We start from the raw sequence: 6990 nt of genomic DNA, 5'->3' as shown, positions 1-6990 counted from the left end.
TCAACGCTGATTTACAAGGTGCTGATTTCATTCAGCCCATTGGCCGGCCGGCCATGTGACCGCGCAGGCCTGTAGCACCTACATGACAAGGGCCCGTGTCTGCAGCCACAGATTGATGGGATCGCTGGTGGCTCCGTTATTAATGGAGTAGAAGAGTTATATCACCCCGAGGAAATACAACCAACTGCCCGAGATTGAGCAGCTGTGGAGGCATAAACCAAAAACCGAAACCCAATCATCCACCCGTCCCAGCCTTGCAGCAGCAACAAATTTAGTCTTAGGGCTGTTAGGATATATTGGAGTTATGTTTTTGTTTTTGTGATGGGGTTTTAGTCAGAGCCGCGCAGCTTGCTCTCATGTCCTCCTTTGCTTCAGCTGCAGTGGAGTCGTTAAGTTGTAAGGCGTCTCTCTATGTAAATACACAACTGGAAATCATCGTTGGAGCTAGAAATAACAATAAAGACTCTAAACACGTGCGAACCTGTTCAGTGTGAGTTTAACATGTATAAATCCTTTTAATACTAATTCATGTCTGTGTGTATTGTTTTTTTGGATTATTCGAGTGTAGCTGCTCGTGGTGCTGAAAGTCAGCCCGTCATGAAGTAACTTTCAGCACCGTGGACAGCTCCACTCGCTCATTGATCACTACCAGCCCTTCAATAAAACAATCCCTCTGCACAGGATCGCAATGCGCACTTACTCCTGATTGGCTGGAGCCGCGAGCCACGTGACGCCTCCCACCTTTCCGAGGCGGAAGCTTCCCTTTTTTTTCTGTGTGTGTACAGTCCAGTGAATGAGCACGGCTTTTATTAATTCAAGGCACATATCAGGCATGCAGGATGGACACAGGATCCTATTCGGGCAATATTTGAGCCTTGTTGTTATTCAGTTGGACACAGTCAGCGGAAACAATGCTGGAGAGTTCATTAAAACTGAATGTTGATCTCTGTTACCTGGAAGCGTACAAGCCTGTCATGCTCTATCTATCTATCTATCTATCTATCTATCTATCTATCTATCTATCTATCTATCTATCTTACCTATCAGGCATAACATTATGACCACCTTCTTAATATTGTGTAGGTCTCCCTTGTGCCTCCGAAACAGTTGTGACTCATCAGAGAATGGACATGGGTCTTCTGAGGGTGTCCTGTGGTGTCTGGCAACAGAATGTTGTTAGTGGGGGCCTTTGGGTCCTATGGGTTGAGGGGAGGGGCCTCTGTGGATCATCGCACAGATACTTGATCAGTTTGGGATATAGTGAATTTGGAGGCCAGCTCAACACCTTGTGCTGTTCTTCATGTTTTTTTTTTTTTTTAGTTGTTCCTAAACTGTTTTTGTGTATGTGTCTGTGTCAGGCTGCATCCTGGGATGGCTGCTTCCATCAAGGAGTGTCATTGCTATGGGGTGGGGGTGTCTGGTCTGGTCTAGGTGGGTGGCACACGTCTAAGTAACATCCATATGAATGCCAGGTCCAAAAGTTTCCCAACAGAACATTGTATTGTCACAAGATATGAGCAAATGATTCATTTTCTTTAATAAAAGCCAAATATAAAATACAAAAGCACAATATTTCAGTTTCTGAAATACGTCTTTGTCCACTGTCAGGACTTATGTGAAAATCTGCTGATGTTTTTAGTAGTTTTTATACACAAATAAGCGGCACTGTATGCACTGAATATATGTTATTTCAAACAAACGCTGATTTAGTGCAGGACTGTTATATTCAAAGGCATTCGTTTTCACTGTTTTGGCAAGTGAGTGTAATAGTTCAAAAAGTGTAATCAAATTTGCATTGTGCACTGCTCTTCCCATGTTCAGTTGAACTGGGTATTGCTCCCCCAAGTGGTGGAAATGACTGGACTCTGACAGTCCAGTGTACTTGAAAGGGAAGTAAGGGAAAAAAAGGGGGGAAAAAAGGGAAAAGATGCTCACACATATTCTTGTGATGTGCTGGCTCTGAAAAGGCAAACAGCAAAAATGCTTGGAAAAAGTAGGAATGTAATTTATAGTCTAGACATCCTCACATTAGCTGCTGTAGAAGTTTAATCATTTAAATATGCTTATATTAAGCCTATAGAGAATCCATTGCATCAAGTTTACAAGCTCAAAGTATTTCTGTATTTGAATATAAATGCATAAATATGAACATCTTGTGCATACTTTTACATCAACATTTGCTCTATACTGTCTGCCGACTCCTGTTGAATAATGCAGATGTATGCCCGCCTTTAGCCGCCTTCTCTTGATTATAAATTGCGTTTCTGTTCAGTCAGACTGTAAGTGGAATTCAGATCAAGTGTCGCTTTCATCCCTCTCTTTATTCTTTGCAACGTGTGCTGAAACGTCAAGGTTTCTGCTCATGAATAAAAAGTTTGCATCAGAGTTTTGAGCGCTTCCGCTTCTTTATGCACCGCTTTCCATTCTCCTTCCCATGTATTTTGAAAGAGAAACACAATGCCGCCACACACAATTACAGAGTCAGCACCACTTTACTCCGCAACTCCATATGTTTACCTACTGGACTGTGTTTTGATCGTACTGACAAGTAGGTGAAAACATGCAGGGAGGCAAGCAGCAGAGTGTGCCGGCTGCTTAGTCGACAGAAACAGCTACTCAGACGCTCAACAGTCATTTCCCAGTTTCCTTTGGTCAAAGGCGCTGGTCCATTAAAACAGAAAATCAAGAACACACTTGACCTCTTACATTCTCACCGAGAGCTGTGACCGTACATCACAAACATTTCTTTGAGTTTTTTAACGTTTCACTTCAGAGATGTCTGTACATTATGTGTCATGTTTCCTACATGTTCATGTTTACTGGGAACAGGTGAAGAAATCAGATGTAGGCAATATAATAAATTCACAGCATCATATTCAGTGCAACTCTCCCAGTAATAATCGGTCACCCAGCTCTTTCAAATTCAAGTCGTGTTAAATGTAAGCGTATAATTCATGACCCACTGTGCTTGGCCCTCTTGCAGCATATCTGAGACATTCATCTGCTTTTAAACCACACAAAAGTTCATGCGCATTTATATCAAAAAACTTCAAAGAGCTTTTATTGCTTTTATATTCCCATACTGAGAAAGCTAAGAAATGACTTTTGCTCTCTTATTGTCATGCACTGAGGTTTTTATTTTACTTCAGGGGTTCTTTGTAATAAGTTCAAGGCCCTTAAATGACTTCAACACCACCGGTGAGACTCTGAAGAACAAAGCAGTGATTGAGATAAGGGATCATAATGATGCAATGGGCAGGACAACAAAGGATGCGGTTTGAAACTCGAGTCGGCTGGCTCGCCGTCTGAGCGAGACTGCGAATGATTCCAATTAAAAATCTTTCAGTTTGTTCAGCTTCTTAGTATGTATCATTTGCACCAGTGAAACTGCTGAGATCAATATTTCTCACTGGTCCCCAGACAGCAGATATATCATCCTGTTTGATTTTGCTCTCCTCTCTTTTGAAACAGACACATTTTCTGCATGTACCAGTTGATCACCAGGTCTAAAGTATTCACTTGGACAGCATGACACTGGCAGTAAACGTCAAATCCCGCAACAAAGACAGGTGTTTGATGGTAGTTCATCTCTTGTAGGAATTTTTAAGTGATTTTTGAAATGATCAAGGAATCGCTGTCAGCTATCAATACTCCTATCTAAGAGAAAATAAATCCTTATTTTCTGGTGTGGTTGCCTCCGGTGTTGCCCATAAATTTGTGATGTGTACTTTAGCATTTGGATTTTTTAAAAAAACCTCAGTGCTGTTTGAATTTAATGACTTCAGTGAAGCCACATTTTAATGTCACACAGTTGTTTGTCGATTTAAAAACTTCCATGGACAAATTTTCACACCAGTTACTGAAAACTAAATTATTAAAACGGAGAAAAGCACCTGACTTTTCCAAAGATAGTAACACTGTGCTGCATACGGTTCATGTCAAAGCAGAGAAAGCTGATGATATCACATGACTATTTGAGTAATCTTAGACATAAATGTGGTTGTTTGTTTCTGTTTGAACTAGGGCCGGGACTTTAACGCGTTAATTAAGATTAATTAATTACACAAAAATAACGCGTTAATTTTTTTTAACGCATTTTAATCACACTTATTTTTGCACCGCGGAACGTTTCTCACTGGATGAGTTTCGGCGGACCGATTATACTGGAGCACCAACTAGCGTTCATTACAATGGTTCATTACCAGTGTCCTCAACAAGCAGCGGGTGCTGCCGTGAGCCCCTCTCCCGTCCCAAAGCACTCACAGGCGGTCAGTCTCACAGTAGCCCCGCCCCCGCGCAGCAGCGGTCAGAGCAGAGAGGGAGAACCACGCCACCGCGTCCAGACTGCAAACGAATGACGCATGCGCAAAGCTGCCGCTTATCGCGCCCTGGTTTACAGAGCGGGATGTAAATGTTTCTTCACTGCCACACTAAAATAAATAATAAAATAATAATCCATTTAGATTGTTAATTTTGTCAAGTAAAAACCGTTTGTACAAAAAATTTTAAAAATATTCTAGTTATGGCAAAAAATGCTCATGTTCTTCTGTGCCTGTGACTTGTAGGCTAGAAACTAAACCAAACTTAAGAAAACTAAAAAAAAAAAGACAAAAAAAAAACTTAAGTTACTGTGCCAGAGTGTCTCTTTAGAGTCATTTTGCCAATACCAAGCCCGGATAAAGGAGGCGCGTTAATAATACAGCGTCCATCACTATTACATCCAAAAGGTAAATTATGCAAATTAGCCGATGACGTCATTTAGCGACTTCTAGCGACTTTTAGGAGAGCCAATAGCTACTTTCCTTTCCTGAGGAGTTGGCAACACTGTTCATTACTTCAGACAACAACAAACCACAGTGAACATGAAAGAAGAAGCTGATGAGACCGCTTTGGTTGGCCCCGTGGATGGGAAATTATTCAATGGTATACTAAAAATCCATATGAAAAAAATTACTTCTCACTGTTCTCAGGTCAAATATTTATATGCGATTAAAATGCGATTAATTTCGATTAATTAATTACAAAGCCTCTAATTAATTAGATTAATTTTTTTAATCGAGTCCCGGCCCTAGTTTGAACCAAATGTCTTCTACGTGTCTCTCAAACGCATCTGGAGATCCAAACTTTCCCACAAGTTTCACCAAAAATCAAATGTCACCTGCCTCCATTGTGCCGCGAATTAATTGAACATGATTTATTTAGCTGTGAGTTATATGGACACTGGATACCTGACTTGAGTGAGAAGCTCGCCCTCAAGCAGCATTCTGCACCTGTTTTCACTCCAATTCCTCCTCTGATGTCCCTGATACCTGAATCCAGAGAGCTTTTAGGCGCGTCACACCTGACAGAAGAGCCATTTGTGTTGAGCTGGAGATTTACTGGCAATCTGGCTTAAGTGCCTCGCTCAAGGGCATGATGGCACGTTATACGACGTGGGATTTTGACTCTCAGGTTTCAAGTTTATTTCCATGAGACCAATGATATACTGGCGGCGTGCTGATTCGTTTGTAAATTTTTTTCATTTGTAACATGGGGAATGGGCAGCAGCCCTGCAATGACAGAAACTCACGGCTTAATTGGTCTCTCTGTCGTTTTACTTGATACTCCAGTGGGTTTTATGGTCGGTTGACTCAGAGGATGAATGTGAAATACGAAGGAAGAAGACTTCTTTCTGGCTGCAACTTAAAATGTGACACCAATAGAAAGATATTACTGATTACTTCATGAAAGCGTATCTAAATGACAACATTAATACTTGAAAACCCCTTTTATAAAAGTTGTTTCAAGGTGTTTTCTGCTAGTGGAGATTAAAATTGATCCATTGTGTGTGTCTGAAAACCTGGGTCATTTGTCCGTTTGTACACTACTTATACTTGGGCTTATCCCAAAATATGACATCAGCTACATCTTTCACCTTTTGGTCCCGTTATCTGCCAGATGATGAAATGAAACCTCACTTGTCATCTATAGCAAACAAGAAAAAAAAAAAAAAAGAAGCATTTGTTTCCAACATTTGTCAATGTTTGGTTGAGATAAAACCCAGCATGCTAGCCGTGTTGAGTTTTGAACTTTGTTTTTGAGCTAAAAGCTAATGTCAGCATGTTAATAGGCTCAAACTGACAATGTCAAGTAAATATCACATGAATGTAACTTTTAACCTTGGACCATCTCAGTTCAACATGTTAATGATGTTTGGCTGCCAGAGAAATTAAAATTCAGTTTGAGGAAAACATGAATGACAATCCATCCAACAGTTAGTGAAGGGCATACATGAAGAAGTCAGCAGATCACCAAAGTCAGCAGCGTAAAGCTCTTAGAATAATGAATGTTTGTACAACTTTTTTGTCCTATTCCATCCAGTAGACCACAGGTGTCAAACATATGGCCCGTGAGCCAAAAGCGGACCGCAGCATGAATTTGCAAAGTGCAAAAATTACATAGAAGACTGCAATTTTTCAAAAAAATAACTGCTATCCCTAATTTGTCCACTGTTTTAGAAAGAGAAGCGGACAGAACACAACACTGAGACCCAGGACTAAACAGCAGACAGCAATGTGCCCAAATTGCACTTATTTTTCTTAGGATATTTCATTAAATGTAAACATTCTCAGAATTGACTTGTTCTTCTTTGCATTCAAACAAATGGAAAAAGTCTGGAGTTGTCGTTACTTATAGGTTATTATAAAAAGAGTTCAACACCCCTGCAGTAGACACATGTCATGAGATCAAACCTTGAGCTGGAGTTAGACAAAAAGTCATGGGACCAAAGCCAGAAAGCTATATTCTCTGAGGCATATCGCTACGAACTTTCATGGCTATCCATTCATCCTCCATTCTTAGAGCCACTTGAGTAACGTGGCTCAAATATTTAGATGGCGATACAAACACTGTTACCTGATCAGGGAGACCTGACACCCCGACAGAAATCAATGAAGTCACACATTACAGCAATTGGTTTCAATTCAGCCGCTGACAGAGACGGAGGTGCTT

Source organism: Chelon labrosus (genome assembly GCF_963514085.1).
Source record: "Chelon labrosus genome assembly, chromosome: 22".
Taxonomy (NCBI): Eukaryota; Metazoa; Chordata; class Actinopteri; order Mugiliformes; family Mugilidae; genus Chelon; species Chelon labrosus.
This window is presented reverse-complemented; position numbering follows the sequence as displayed.